Source organism: Schistocerca nitens, chromosome 5 (assembly GCF_023898315.1).
Source record: "Schistocerca nitens isolate TAMUIC-IGC-003100 chromosome 5, iqSchNite1.1, whole genome shotgun sequence".
Classification (NCBI taxonomy): Eukaryota; Metazoa; Arthropoda; class Insecta; order Orthoptera; family Acrididae; genus Schistocerca; species Schistocerca nitens.
In genome coordinates, this window is record NC_064618.1 from 410,741,279 (window position 1) to 410,758,014 (window position 16,736).

General features: G+C 39.8%; 1 protein-coding gene and 1 non-coding gene across 4 annotated transcripts in view; both read left to right on the top strand.

Moving 5' to 3' along the window:
• Window positions 1-16,736, top strand: part of LOC126259995 (SPARC-related modular calcium-binding protein 2) — an 860,600-nt gene that overhangs the window by 546,999 nt on the left and 296,865 nt on the right. The window lies entirely within an intron of this gene.
• On the top strand, window positions 8,203-8,275 carry Trnaa-cgc (transfer RNA alanine (anticodon CGC)). The gene has a single exon. It is a non-coding gene; the product is annotated as a tRNA-Ala (tRNA).

Consider the following 16,736-nt stretch of genomic DNA (forward strand, 5'->3'; position numbering starts at 1 on the left):
TTAATGACACTCAATAAACTGTTTTACTGCACTACGTGTTTAAGCATGGTGTCTTTGAGTCACCATGTACAAGGGGTGTCCAGAAAGTAACGCACCGCATTTTCACGAAAGAATGGTGTTTTATATACACATCCTATTTTTTCCACGTAATCTCCATCCCGTTGTATGGACTTCCTCCAGCGCGAAAGAAGGGCGCGTACGTCCTGTCGGTAGCAATCCTTGTCCCGGTGGCGGAGCCAGTGCTTCACTGTGTGAATCACTTCCTCATCGTCCTCAAAATGTCTTCACGAATCTCATCATTTAATTGCCCAAACAAATGGAAGTCCGTGGGGAAGGGGGGGGGGGGCTAGGTCAGGACTGCAGGGTGGATGGGATAGCACTATCCAACCCTGTTGAGTGCTGTGTTCAGCAGTGCTCACATTTTTGTGGAGCCGAGCGTTATCGTGTTGCAGCAAAACATCTCCTGGGTTGCTGTGGCACCGACGACGCTGGAATCGCGTCTTGAGTTTTGTTTATGTGTTGACACATGATTCTGAATTAACGGTACCGCCTCTTGCATTACCTACACAGTCCCAGAACACGGTGATCTTGACTTTACCGGCGGAAGTAGTTGCTTTGAATTTTTTCTTCTCTGGGGAGTGGGAATGGTGCCATTCCATCGACTTTCGTTTTGTTTCGGGCTCCAAATAGTGAACCCAGGTTTCGTCACCTGTCACAATGCGGGACAAGATTCAAACCGTTGCAACAAATAAAGATAAATATTTTTTCTGTGCGATTTGTCATCCGAAGTTAGACAGCGCGGGACCCATCTTGCACACACTTTTGAGCAGGAAGAGGAGATTAGTGTTTAGAGTCCCGTCGTCAAAGAGGTCATTAGAGACGGAGCAGGAGCTCGGATTAGGGAAGGGTGATGAAGAAAATCGGCCGTGCTCTTTCAAAGGAACCATCTTTGCCTGAAAACCTAAATCAGGATGGGCGGAGACTGGTTTGAACCGTCGCTCTCCCGAATGCGAGTCCAGTGTGCTAACCACAGCGCCACCTCGCTCGGTTTTGAGTATCCAAGAATGCGAATAATTGCGTCCATACTTCCTTTGCTGATTGACACATGCAGCGCCAACTGCCGAGTCGTAATGCGTCTATCCTCCCAAATGTCAACATCAGCTCGCTCCAACATGTCAGGTGTGACAGCCGTGGATGGTCTCCCCGACCTTCTGATGACCTCACTTTCCGTGCCCAGTGACTAACTGTACTTCTGTCGACAGCAGATGCCCCATAGACTTTGCACAAGAGCTTGTGAATATTCCTCACAGTTTCTTTCTCCCCAGTGAGAAATTCAATGATGTCACGTTTGTTGTAACGTTTTGAAACTGTCCTGCAGCTACGCTATCTGTCGGAAGTGACGGAAACTTGGCGTGCTCACTCAGGAGACTTCAAATAATACATACGCAGCGTTTCGCATTCGATGCACTGTTTTCGGTTGAGAAAAGAAAATGCGGTGCATTACTTTCTGGGCAACCCTCGGAGCAATCGGCTCCAGGGTGTAACAATATACACGATTACAACATACTCAGCCATCGACTATGGTCATGCCCGAGTATGTAGTAGTAGAACTGACCCCTTCTCGAACCCGATGATGTTGATGAGGCCACTAACGTTCTGTTTGCTGCGGAAAGATTGTGTTCTCCAAGTTTATTTTATTCATATTCGTTATAGCAATACAGGTTTCTTTGTAATGTATCACAAATACAACCACAAGCAAAATACAGCAAAGTAGACAATACTGGCGGATATTGTTATAAAATAGTTTCTGCTCGTCAGGTAAGTGTTGTAGAATTTTCTTTACGATCGTCTAGTTCCTTCTATTTTAATGGAGCAGGTCCACTATTTCCTTGTTTATATGGACATGGCCTCTTCTGTAACTCAATACTCATCTAAAGAGAACTTCTTTTGATGGGACATGACCCTCGTTACACCAAACAATACCTACAGACATAAAGATCAGCTGCCTCCGGTAAACGTAATTTGAAAACAAAAGGGGACATGATTCCTTTTCGAACTCATCGATTCAATTAAGTCCCATAAAGTACGCTACAAATCCATACCAGGAATTTCATCAACAACAATGATGAATTAGACTGGGTGCAGTCCATTCCGGGCTATTGGTCCCAATATTCACTTGTGCTAGAGGTGCTGTGTTAGACCAATGAGGTAACAAGTCAAAACGCTTTTCGTAGTATGTGTTTTATTAGTAAACACAATTCACATAACAACAGTCAGTCACGTTCTTTTCACGGTTGCCAACTTAATTCTCGCAGGACTTCACAAAAATAAAGCACAGGACGTCTTAACGACCTACCTCAACATCAACTCAATTACGACGGCCTGTGGTACCCCTTAAGAATCTATCAATAAACATACCTCTCCCAACAAGATTACAAGATGTGAAGTCACAAAACCGCACTTTGTAGAAGAATTAAGCTACCTGGTGGCAAGTAGTATTTTAATTTAGAAGGCTTTTAAGATAAAAACAGGTTGTATATTAAATTAGTATGAATGTATACAAATGTTGTAAGCAACAATATTTGAATCAGTTATGCCTACCACAACTCGTTCTGCCATATTAGGAAAATAAAATAAACGGAATTTTTAAGAATTGTAAAATTACTGAAAACATGTGTCTCATCTTTGGCAACTGGTCTGCTAATTCCAAAACTGGTCTTAGATTTTGCGAGACAGACATACTTCCCAAGTTATGGAGAAGTCAATAATGTAATAAATATTTTATCGACATCTGTTTAGGATCAGATTGTATGTTAAAGCATTATCTTTGGTTCTCCAACGTTAGTTGAATGAAAATTATTTTTGGAAATATCTTTAATTGAATCTCCGCATAACACGTTCATTTGTCAATAAGTGATAGAGTTTTGTAATGAGCCAAAAAGAGTGGATCCTCCATGAAACCTATTATCCTAACGAGATCTTCAATTGTTGTAGAGATCCTCAGTTCATGGTAGTAAAGTATGGGGTAAAGAATTTATCTGGTTTCAACAGCCGAAATATCGATTTATTACAGGGATCTGAAAACACAATTTCATAAGGATTTATGATATCTACGAAATAACATACAATCAGCAATGTTCTGCTATTGTTAAAAACACGGTCTGTGTATAACAAAAATGGAAATTACTTAATGTCAGGTTAGGATCAAACCGTCCGCTTTAAGGTGCTGCAATCGACTTTGCTTCAATAATCGATAATCGATTACTCTAATTATATCTCAACATTTCAGTGACGTTTTCGCGTTTAGTAAATGTGCATGTAACGAAACGCGCTGCTCTTTGTATCTTCTCTGTTTCCCCTATCAATCTGGTACGGATCCCAAATGACGAGCAATATTCAATTATTGGTAGGAGGATGATTTTATATGTTACATCTTTATGGGTGGACCACATTTCCTTTAGATTCTTCCAGTGAATCTCAGTCTGACATCTCCAATTCCGCGATTACTTTCATGTGGTTTCCCTTTTGCTGATGCTGTTCTTCACTCAGCCCCAATTTTTTCACCTCCTCGGGTGAAAACGCCAATGTATTTTTTTTCGAACTGGACCAGACTTTCAGTGATGAAAAGTTATATGCTATGTCATGAACTTTTCAAGAGTCATTGAAAAGAAAAGTAAAACCGGAATGATTAAACATAGAATTGAGGCGCTAAGAACCATAAAGTTTAATTTTGAAATTGTAGCATGTATGCATGCTCTTGACATACGTTGGATCTGACTGTGAGCCAGCTTTATCAGTGCTGTACTCTCACATTGTATATGTGAAGGTTTTTCGAAAAGCTGTTTCTCCACGTTACCCTTTTTTTTTAAGTCTCCTGATAGGATTGATGAGCCCGCCACGAATTTCTCTCCTGTGCCAGCCTCTCCATCTCGGAGTAGCACTTGCTGCCTAGGTCTCCAGTTATTTGCTGGGTGTTTTCCAATCTCTGTCTTCCGTCTACAGTTTTTAACCTCTTCAGCTCCCTCTAGAACCATGGAAGTTATTCCGTAATACTTGTTCTATCATCCTGTCCCTCCTTCTTATCAGTGTTTTTCATGTATTCCTGTCCTCCCAATTCCTAACTTTCAACATCCTTCTGTAGCACCACGTCGCAGCTTCGAACTCTTCTGTTCCTGTTTTCCTATAGTCAATGTTTTACTATCATACAATGGTGTGCTCGAAACGCACTTTCTTAGAAATTTCTTCCTCAAACTAAGGACTATGTTTGATACTAATAGACTTCTCTTGGCTAGGAAAGCCCTTTTTGCCAGTGCTAGTTAGCTTTTCATGTCCTTATGTCCTTATTCCGTCCGTCGTGACCTATTTTGCTGCTTAGATTGCAGAATTCCTTAATTACTTCGGGTCACCAATCCTGAGATGAAGCTTCTCGCTGTTCTCATTTCCATTACTTCTCATTGCTTGCATCTTCCTTCGATTTATTCTTAATCCATATAAGGTACTCATTAGATTGTTCATTCCATTCAACACAACCTGTAATTCTTTTTCACTTTCATTGCGAATAGCAATGTCATCAGCGAATCTTATCTCTAATATCGTTTCACTTTGAATTTTGATCCCACTCTTGAACCTTTCCTTTATTTCCGTCATTGCTTCTTCGATGTATAGATTGAACAGTAGGGGTGAAAGACTACATCCCTCCCTTACACCCTTTTTAACCCGAGCACCTTCGTACTTGTTCTGTGTGGCAGCTCTAGTAATCTTGATAGTTCTTGGCTAGTTGACAGCGGTTAGTCGCTGTTAATATTGGTTTGTTTCTGATTTCAGAGCGCGGTAATTGTTAATTTTCTTTGCGAGAGTACGACATAATTTACTGTCTTTAAAATTCGTCGTGGAACAGGGTTCGTAGTGGAACTGAATATTACTTAGTACCTTTCTCTCTTAAACTTTGAAGGATTAACCAATGTATACAGACGATAATCTTCAAGAAATTCCTGTCCAAATTAATTTTACACGCTTGAAAGTAAATTAAATTTCCGTCAAAAGTTATTTTTACAAGTTAATATAAGTCAACGTTCATTAATGATGGCAGTCAAATATCCTATGCCTATGTTAACTTCCGTTCGATTGGATGAAAACATGACGATCTTTTATCCCTTTGCGCTAATTTTCTGTCTCGTTCTGTTTCCTTTTCCTGAAGATCAGCGATCAATCGCTTATCCCTTTCGGATTGTCCCTTCACAATTTCCTTATCTCGCTCATCTAATCTCATTAGAAGAGCAGTAAATTGGACAAAAATGATTCTCCAACTGGATAACTCATTGTATTTTGCTATAGATTCTACGGTTTCATCAAGTAGTTTATGCAAAACCGCTTCAGGACATGCTTCGCTGTGTTCAGTAATTGATTCAGAGAGTCCTGGGTTCGATGTGTCACGTGTACCAAATTTTCTGTTTACTGACATTGGAAAATTTTTTACCTCTGTATCGTCTAAATCAGTTAATTTTTTCCCGTGATCCCAGATCGATCAACCTATAAGATACCATCGTTCCCTTATGTGTTCTTACTATTCCCCATAAAAGCACCATAGCTTCAGTTAAGCCAGCCGGGGTGGCCGAGCGGTTCTAGGCGCTACAGTCTGGGACCGTGCGACCGCTACGGTCGCAGGTTCGAATCCTGCCTCGGGCATGGATGTGTGTGATGTCTTTAGGTTTAAGTAGTTCTAAGTCTAGTGGACTGATGACCTCGTATGTTAAGTCCCATAGTGCCTAGAGCCATTTTTTTTAACCTGCCCAAATTCATTTTACACTCTTGCAAGTGAATTAAATTCACGCCAAAAGTTATTTTTGCGATTTATTATAAAGTCAACGTTCATTAATGCTGGCTGTCAAAGATCCTGTGCCTGTCTTAACTTTCGTTCGATTTGATGAAAAAATGAGGATCGCTGCGTTGTGTAATGTAGCGATCGAAAATAATAAAAGTTCTTACAGTTTCAATTTTGAATTAATTCCTATCCACGCAACTCCCTATCTGACTTTCCTGCATTCACTTAAAAAAATTATTATGAGTTCATTTTAATAACAAAACTTTTCCCTTTTACAAAGATAATTACTTTCAAATAAGATGGAAGGTACTTCTGAAATTAAAGTTTGGATACTTTCACACTACATATTTCAACAATTGCAAACATGAGACAAGATGTGCTGAGAAGAAATGACAAAATGAGAACAATGAGAGCGAGACACTATAATCTCGACTATTTATAGACTTATACAAAACGAAAGTTGATGTAACTTTAACTTCTTACGCCTAGAAGTTCTTAATAAACTACTCAACCTTTTGAAATGGTTATTCTTAAATAATTCACAGCTATGCAAGATTTTAACAAAATTATTTAAAATCATGGCTTGTGGCCTTGTAAAAGTGGCTTCATCTTTCACTCTTATTATTCTCTCTTGGCTCTTGTGTATATTGTATATCATCGTCTTTCCCTGTAGCTTAACCATAGTTTTCTCAGAATTTCGAACGTTTTACAACGTTTTACGTTATCGAACGCTTTTTCCAGATGGGCTAATGCTATGAACACGCCTTGGATTTTTCTTTAGTCTCGCTTCCATTATACCAACCGCGACGTCAGAATTGTCTTTCCTAAAGCCTACCTAATAGTCATATAAGAAATCCTCAGCTCTATTTTTCATTCTTCTGTGTACTATTCTTGTCAGCAACTTGGATGCATGAGCTGTTAAATTGATTGTGCGACAGTTGTCGTACTTGCCGGCTCTTGCAATTTTTGGAATTGTGTGGATGAGATTTTTCCGAAAGTCAGATTGTTGCCAGACTCATACAGTCTGCACACCAACGTGAATAGTCGTTTTGTTGCCACTTCCCCCAATGATTTTATAAATTCTCATGGAATATTATCTGTCCCTTATGCCTCATTTGACTTTAAGTATTCCAGAGCTCTTTTAAATTCTGATTCTAATACTGGATCCCTTATCTGTTTTATATCGACTCCTGTTTCTTCTTCTATAATCATCTCAGAAGTCCTCCCAATCGTAGAGACTTTGGATCTATTCTTTCCACCTATCCCCTGTATCCTCTGTATATAGCAGTGGTATTTCCATTGGACTCTTCATGTTACCACCTTTGCTTATAGTTTCAGCGAAGGTTGTTTTGACTTTCCTGTATGCTGAGTCAGTCCTAGTAACAATCGATTCGTTTTCGATTTCTCCACATTTTTCACTCAGCCATTCCGCCTTAGCTTCCCTGCACTTCTTATTTATTTCATTCCTAAGTGACATGTACTTCTGGATTCCTGAATTTCCTTGAACAGTTTTTTACTTCTTTTTTTTTCATCTATCAACTGAAGTATTTCTTCTGTTAGCCATGATTTCTTCGCAGTTACCTTCTTTATACCGACGGTTTTCTTTCCAACTTCTGTGACCGCCCTTTTTAGAGATGCCCATTTCTCTTCAACTGAACCACCTGCTGAGATATTTCTTATCGCAGTATCTGTAGCCTCAGCGAACTTGAGGCGTATCTCTTCATTCCTTAGTGCTTCAGTATTCCACTTCTTTTCGCATTTATCCTCCCTCACTAGTCTCTTAAACTTCAGCCTACTCGTCATCACTACTAAATTGTGATCTGAAGCTATATCTCCTCCTGGTTACGCCTTACAACCTAGTATCCGATTTTGGAATCTCTGCCTGACCATCATGTAATATAATTAAAATCTGCCCTTATCCCCCAGTCTTTTCCAAGTATCCCTCTTCCTCTTGTGATTCTTGAACAGAGTACTCGCTATTACTAGCTGAAAGTTATTGTGGAACTCCGTTAATATTTCTCTTATCTCATTCCTAGTATCAAGCCCATATTCTACCGTAACCCTTTCTTCTAGTCCTTCCCCTACAGCTATATTCCAATACCCCATGATTATTGGATCGCCCTTTACGTACTGAATTACCCTTTCAGTATCCTGATATATTTTGTCTATGTCTTCATCTTCAGCTTGCGACGTCGGCATGTATATTTGAACTATCATTGTCGGTGTTGGCTTGCTGTCGTTTCTGATGATAACCGTCCTATCACTCCACTGTTCGCAGTAACTCACACTCTGCCCTACCTTCCTATACGTGACGAACCGTACTCCCTTTATACCATTTTCTTCCATTGTTGATATTACCCTACAGTCATCTGCCCACACCGAGCCGGGTGGCGCAGTGGTTAGCACACTGGACTCGCATTCGGGAGGACGATGGTTCAATCCCGCCTCCGGCCATCCTGGTTTAGGTTTTCCGTGATTCCCTAAATCGCTCCAGGCAAATACCATGTTGGTTCCCTCTGAAAGGGCACGGCCGACTTCCTTCCCCGCCTTTCCCTAATCCGATGAGACCGATGACCCCGCTATTTGGTCTCTTCCCCCAAAAACCCAAACCAACTCATCTTCCCAGAAATCGTTGTCTTCTTTCCTTTTCGCTTCACCGACTCCCACTGAGTCTTAGCATTTCCCTTTTCATACTTTGTAGCTTTGCTTCCACGTTCAGACTTCTGACATTCACTTCAGTATGGGACCTTAGGAGAAATTTTCTTTGCTGTAGGAGTGCTCACTGGTTACACTCACACCCGTTTCTTCACAAGAGCTGGAAGTTATTGACGAGCTGCCCCACCGTAACCTCATGTTCCATGGTTTCATTATTACAGTCTGTAACGTGGATACTGAGGATGTAGGAGCCCTTAAAAGTGTTACTGATCACACTACCAAGCCAAACGTTCATTTTCGTGGTGACAATGCACATTTCAGAAACTTTACATCGATGTTTTCAACAGGTTGCCATGAACTGATGTTTACAGTAATATATTCTCACTGGAGTCGTGGGAGGCCACCATTTTCTTCAAGTGACATCGAGGTAGACCAAAATTTGTTTTTTCCCCACAGTTTGTAGATAACTTGCAAAATCTGGTGCCCAAATACGTAGATGGGAGGCAAATATCAACCTCGAAACACAAAGACTTAACAAAACTTGAAATACATTGGCTTAACAGAACTACTAGATTTCATGTAGTTTTATCTGAACCTCAAACAAGAGAATGTGCTTAACGCAAACGATGATACGAGGGCCATGAAGTGTTAGGAGAGGTCGTAATTGTGTATTTGTGGAACTTTAAGTACCTGTTCTTTATGTTCTGATTCGAGTTTCACTTTAACTACAAACCACACAATAGTACAAAAGGCACTTTTGCCATATTTGTAATGTTTTCATAAGGTGAGGTTCAACAACCTTAAGGTATTTTATAAAACGCATTTTAACCATCAGCTGTTCATTTGTATCATTAGTCATCTACCGGTTTCGGTTATTAACTATCATCCACGATGTAGGGTGCAACAGATTAGTTAAAACCATCCCATATTCCTTCGAAGCTCAACAATATCGAAATTATCCAGTGAAATTGTATAAACCATTTGTCTTAGAACACTGACAGTCACATCTTACGTCAAACAGACATACGTGACTAATGTCACAGATTAACAGCTGAAGCTAAAATGCATTATAAAATAGCTACTGCTGTAGCCTATATATGAAAATTTAGTGGATTAACATTAATAATAATAATAATAATAATAATAATAATAATAATAATAAATATTAATCAAAATTTCATTGCGTGTAGTGGGTACATATTTTTTATAGGAAATATTATACTCGAGTGAAAAACAAGTCAAACCTTTGCGACTAGTGGTTTGCCTACAAATTTGATTCTGACAAACATCTATTTTTCACAAAACTTTGTGTTTGTGCTTGGGCCCTTGTGGTTCTCAGTGCCCCAATTGTAAAACGCAAGAATGGAAACGGTACTCAACAAAATAACACTAACAGAAATAGTAATGATCGTATTAATATTATTGATAAGCGCTCAGTAAAAAATATATATTTTTTTAAAGTATTAAAATGGGCAAGGAAAGGTGCAGTGAGAATCTCGGTCCATTAGAAAGAACCAACCCAGCAGTTCCTCTGAGTTGGGTATACCATAGGAAATCACGACGCATTAGAAAAAAAAAAAATGTATCCCTTTATACGGCTAGTTTTTATACTGCCCAGAGCAATGTAATGATTTATACCATTAGTAACGCTATGCAACATTCTGTTTTACATGTTCCAATCTCTGCCTAGCCCTGCCGGCTGCGGTGGTCTAGCGGTTCTAGGCGCTCAGTCCGGAGCCGCGCGACTGCTACGGTCGCAGGTTCGAATCCTGCCTCGGGCATGGATGTGTGTGATGTCCTTAGGTTAGTTAGGTTTAAGTAGTTCTAAGTTCTAGGGGACTGATGACCATAGATGTTAAGTCCCATAGTGCTCAGAGCCATTTGAACCTTTTTTTTTTTTTTTTTTTTTTTTTTTTTTTTTTTTTTTTTTTTTTTTCCTAGTCCTACAATTTGTTCTTTCTGCAGGTCCTTCCACATCAATTTAGCTTCTCCTGGAAGCCTGCTATAATGTACAAGTAATCTGAGCCTTTTGCCGTACCATTTTATCCTCGTTCACTACATCTGCATTTTACACTGTACCCATCTTCCGATTCTCCAAAGGATTCAAACATCTAACCCATCATATCCATATCGGAGAATTCTGTATCGTTAGAACAGGCTGATATTACACCGTTTGAATCGACGAGTTAACTTGGCATTTGCTTCACGTTTCCATTTTATTTGGCAGAGATTCTTACGTTCTTGGCTACTCAACCGAAGTCGCTGTTGCACACCATTTCTCTGCATGGCTGGTTTCCTGTCCCACACGTCTCCCAATTTGGATTAATTTGGGCTGTCCTTTCTGGGAGTCGCAGTGGTAAAGAAATTAGTCTACTACCAGGTTGGTAGCACCACATCCGTCTGTGCACTGCATCCTCCATTCTAGTGGGAAAGCTCTCTGAGTTCGCGTGGCTGGTGACGGAATATTACAGAACGCGGTCCAAAAATACTCTGCGTGCTCTGCGAACAGGATTCCTGTCCGCAATAAATACATCGGGTAGTAAAAGCGAGCAACGATGACAGTTTGGGAACTCAGCGGGCAGTAACCGCAGATCAGAGTAAGACCAACGTTGCCCCGCTACGCACAGTGCGTTCCATTCCTGTGTATGAAACGTGTTAGTAATGTCACGTATCAGCTAATATTAGACTTCCCTTTTCATCGCATTTTTAGAACGTAAGTTGTTTTGTCAAGGAACGGAGCACAGCATGTTTCAAAATAAGAAAATTTGAAAACATTAAAAAGTATAAAATTAAAAGAAGACACTCAAAATAGATTTACCGCGTCGTATACAACAAATAATGTGTTAGCGCGAGGCTCTAAGCTATTGCGAGAGGCAGTGAACAGCATTACAAGTGAATACGTCTGACTAGTTGGTTTTTAGGATTCCGTACCTCAGTCGGTACAAACGGAGCCCGGTAGGGCCACTTTGTTGTCTGTCTGACTGATTTAAAAACACTTTTCTCAAGGAAGGGCAAACGTATCAATGTGAAATTTGTACCAGATTGTAAAGTCTATATTCTGTTGGTGATGCAAAAAAATGAAACTTCTAAGTGAATGCAGTCAAAAGATATAGCCATTTATGTCACATGTTTTGATACGAACTCACTCATCAAAACCTGTAAGTTCCTCTCTTTGGCCTAGAATCATGAAATCTGGCAAGAAGCTAGGCTTCACAGTACAAGAAACGGAAAAAAAATCAGAAATTGTTGATATGTAATTACGTCACATGAAAAAAAAATTTCATTTGTTATCCGGCTGTATGTCTGTCCCCTGAAACCCCGTTTTCTCAGGAACTTTAGACGTATCAAGTTGAACTGTATGTCACGTACTAAGGTCTATGGTCATTTTCCACTTGCACATTGACGTAGGTTTTACAGCACCTAGCTATTTTTAAAAAAAAATTTAAACATTTTAGAAAAAATTTGTTTTTTGTCTTTGTGTTTTGCGGCGTGTAAAAATTATCTCCCGTCTTTTGCTATTTCCAGTATGACACCTGAGGATGGGCTTATAACAGTCCGAAACCGGTCGTGTGAAAATAAAGTAATTTACAACTGAAGCGGTATTTTCAGCCTATGCTATAATGCTCAGTTGCGGATGCTCCTCCAACAGGATTGTTTGTAATAATATTAAGCTTCTAAGTCAGTGCAGTCAAAAGATACGGCCATTTGTCACATAAACTGACTCATCAAAACGTATTAGGTACTTCCCGTTGACCCAGAATCATGACATTTGGCAAGAAGCAAGGTTGTACAGTACAAGTAAAGGAAAAAAATCAGAAATTGTTAATTTGCAATTGTATCACACACAAAAATATGTCTTTTGTCATTTGTTATCCGACTTCAAACTTAAAATTAAAGCATTCTTGAAAGCCCTGGAATTCCTGGGAACCGATATCTTGCCAGTATCAAGAACGATAACACACAAAAAGTGTCGATATTCTCAATTCTCAGTATGGATGAACTGTCTATATACATAATTAATAATTATATTTAATTATATTAATAATTATAATTAATAATACGAGTCCTACTCGCATCTTGCCAATTCTTTTGTGATGGAAATGTCTATGTATGACTGCCAAATAACGTTGGACATTCTCTACAAAGATGAATAGCGTTCCGACTAGATTCTTTTCCATGCTGCTCGTTTACTTCGACTTACGAAGGCAAAATCTGACACCAATTTTTGGCACAGTTCAGTGATCCGATGTTGCAATAAATTGAAATACGACAAACTGCAAGACTCTTGGTGCTTTCTCTTTTACAGACGAACTGTTAATACGCCAGTAGCTAATACCGTGTCGCAAGTTACGTAAATTTAAGGATGTCCCTAGATCAGATAAAAGTTACGCATTGCTGCAATGATCGGCCGAAAAATACTAACTAAGACAAATGGCGTCCTTGCTTTATGTTTTGGAAACTATACACAATAATTTCGTGAGAACGGGTTTTAACATGTATTCTAGTGTCCTTGCCGATCATATGGAAGATAGTAATGTGGTCAGAACATAACACTGAGATGCGCCGAGAACAGAACGAGATGGGAGCGGGTAACATACTGCACTTGCGTTAGGGGGGAGCCGGGTCCAAGTCCCATTGCGGTTTCGCAGGTGTTCCATGGTTACCGAACCTCATAGGTTGTCACTTAAGTCATTTCTGGGCCATAGTGTTCTTCCAGTATTGCTAGTCACACAAGATACGCTACCTGATCAAAAGCATACGCACACCCATATGTAATGCGAGATTGACAGTTGAATGTCACGAGAGGCGCAACCACCAGTATAAAAGGAGGCGGGGAGTATTGTGATGTCTGGAGAAAAACAGTAACCGTGCAACGGTTCGGACAGGAGAGCTCATTGGCTTCGCACGTGGAAGAGTCAGTGGATGCCGCTGGAAGAACAAATCCATCTTGGATATTTCAACATTTTTAAAGCTGCCCAAGTCGTCTGTTGATAATGTTATTGTGAAGGAAAAACGAACGGAAAAGACCCATGCCAAACCAAGAGCAGGCAGGCCTCATGTACCCACGGACAAGGACCATAGAGCGCTGTGGAGGCTGGTTGTAAAAAATCGCATGAAGTCATCGGTATTAATCACTCGTGGGTTCCAAAGTACTACCAGCAATCCACCTAACGCAATGTGTTTAGGAAGTTAAAAACAATGGGGTACAACAGTAGAGCAGCACGTCATAAGCCACAAATTTCTGTGGTGTGCAAGAATAATAAAAGAAACTAATGGGATTGCGAATGATTGCTGTGTTCCAATCCTTCCTTATAATAACATACAGTCGCTGTGCACAACGGTTCCGTGTGGAGTCAAAGCTGGTGCTTCAGTGTTGTCTACGCCTAAGGTGTGTCCTATGTCACCGTGCGGTTGTGCTGGCTGATGTCCCGGGCGCGTAATTTATCTGTCTGCTGGTGGGAGAGCCGCAAACTGTAAGCTAGTAGTTTTTTTTACTTCTCTTGCTTTCTAAATTTTACTGAATACTAATCAGTGCAGGACGCCCTTCAGGCCCCTGAGTTGTTTGTCGTATTCCATTTAAAGAAGTTGACTTAACGCTTTTATTGTAATAGAATTTCCGTTGTATTTATTTATACTTGTTATGTCGCCTAAGGGTCTCGTTATCTTATCTCTGTTGGTCAGCACTTGCTACCAAGGTAACTGTATTGGATACGTCCTTGCATTTCGGCCAATAATTTACGACTTTGTCAGTCTAAAATGTAAATATTAAGCACGAAGACTTACTTAATAGTATTGAACCAAGGCTGTGGTTCAGCGCCATGTTTTTCCGCTCTGTTTGGGTAATGTGAAGATCTGGTATTCGTATCTTACCTACTCGTAATAAGATTTTCAGTATCTGAGGTGTGCCAGTCATATTTGTCCTAACTTAGTGCCCGCTGCTTCGCTTGCGTAAGGCCTGCAGAGATTTTTTGTTTTTATTTAATCGAATTTTCATGTTGTTCACAAACTGCAACATCTTCTAAGCTTTTCCTACTAACTAAAGCCATATAAGAATGGTCTTTTCCGAATATACTTCTGACCAAAAAGCGATTCTGGTCCAGGATTTGCAACTTCCAAAGCAACTTTGAACCCCTAACAAGTATTTGTTTATATCTAACGGAGAAGTGAGATACCAATTTTCATAAATTTAGCTTTAAAATCTTTTTAATGCAACGAAATATTTACTAAAAATTTTAATGCCTTGTTGCACTCCCTTAGGGGCTGTATTTCCAGAAACACTGAAATGCGTATTTTATTTCTAACCGCGAAGTACCAATTGCCATAGATGTAGCCTTAAAAAGCATTTTGTAGTTCTTTAGTAATTATTTATTTTCCAAAAAAAGCTTCACCCATTATTTTGCCCTCTTAGTGGTTGAATTTCCAAAAGTGCTTAAACCCGTATATTTTGTTTTCAAACTGAGTAAGCAAATAACAGTTTTCGTAGTGCTAGCGTCAGATTCCCTTAATAGCGACATACTTTGAAAAAGGTTTTCATCCCCTACTTCACCCCCTTGGGAGAGGAATTTTCACAATCCCTTCTTTAACGATTTCTATTGTACAAGACGAAGTAGAGAGGATATAAAATGTAGACTGGCAATGGCAAGGAAAGCGTTTCTGAAGAGAAATTTGTTAACATCGAGTATAGATTTAAGTGTCAGGAAGTCATTTCTGAAAGTATTTGTATGGAGTGTAGCCATGTATGGAAGTGAAACATGGACGGTAAATAGTTTGGACAAGAAGAGAATAGAAGCTTTCGAAATGTGGTGCTACAGAAGAATGCTGAAAATTAGATGGGTAGATCACATAACTAATGAGGAGGTACTGAGTAGGATTGGGGAGAAGAGGAGTTTGTGGCACAACTTGACCAGAAGAAGGGATCGGTTGGTAGGACATGTTCTGAGGCATCAAGGGATCACCAATTTAGTATTGGAGGGCAGCGTGGAGGGTAAAAATCGTAGGGGGAGACCAAGAGATGAATACACTAAGCAGATTCAGAAGGATGTAGGTTGCAGTAGGCACTGGGAGATGAAGAAGCTTGCATAGGATAGAGTAGCATGGAGAGCTGCATCAAACCAGTCTCAGGACTGAAGACCACAACAACAACAACATTGCATAAGATCCACACCCTCTCCAAACTTCAAGTTTGTAGGCTTAGCGGTTGGGCATGGGCGACCCCCTTAGGTACTGAATATCCACAAAAAGCGAAACACACTTTTTTTCATCTCTAACCGAGAAACCAAACACCAGTTTTCAAAGATATAACTTTGGAAATTCTTTGGCAATGAAATATTCTCATTAAACGTTTCACCACTATTTCACCCCCTTAGGTGTTGAATTTCCAAAATAGAAATACAAATTTTCATAGATGTAGCTTCAAAAATGCTTGCACAATGAAATATTTCCATAAAAACTTTCATCCTCCGTTTTACCGCCCAGGCATTGAATTTCTAAAAACAATGAAACACGTTTTCTTTATTTCTAACTGAGAAGTTAAACTTAAATTTTCACAGATTTAGCTTTAAAATACTTTCACAATAAAATATTTTCATAAAAAATCTCATCCACTATTTCACTCCCTTTGGGGTTCAGTTTCCGTAAATACCGAAACACACTTTTTTTTTAATTTGTAACCGAGGAGTCAAATACCAACGTTCATAGATGTAGTTTTAAAAATGCTTTAATAATGATATATTTTCAAGAAAAGCTTTCACCCACTATTTCATCCCGTCTGCGTTAAATTTCCAAAAACACTGAAACACGTATTTCTTTATTTCTGACCGAGAAACCAAACGTCAATTTTCGTAGGCCCGGCTTCAAAACTGCCTCAATAGCGACATTTTTCAAAAAAAAACGTTCATCGCCTATTTCGCCCGCTTATTCGAAAAATCCCATCTTGAACGACGCCTACAGTATAAGATCCACACCTTCCCCAAATTTCAAGTTTCTATCCTTAGCGGTTTGGGCTGGGCGATGATGGGTTAGTTAGTTAGTTAATCAGTCAGGACATAATCTTTTATATATAGGGTTTTAAGTTCGGCTGGGCTCTTCCACTCGCGGGAGCAAGCTCGGGTCCCTTCGAAGCGTTCAGTCGGTTCCACCAGCTTCCTGGTTTCCGCACAGGCAACATACACGTCGGAAATGCTAAGCGGTGTGTTCAGCGGTGGCAATTGGTTTTCAGTCAGTACAAGAAAAAAAAAGTGTGTGAAATCTTATGGGACTT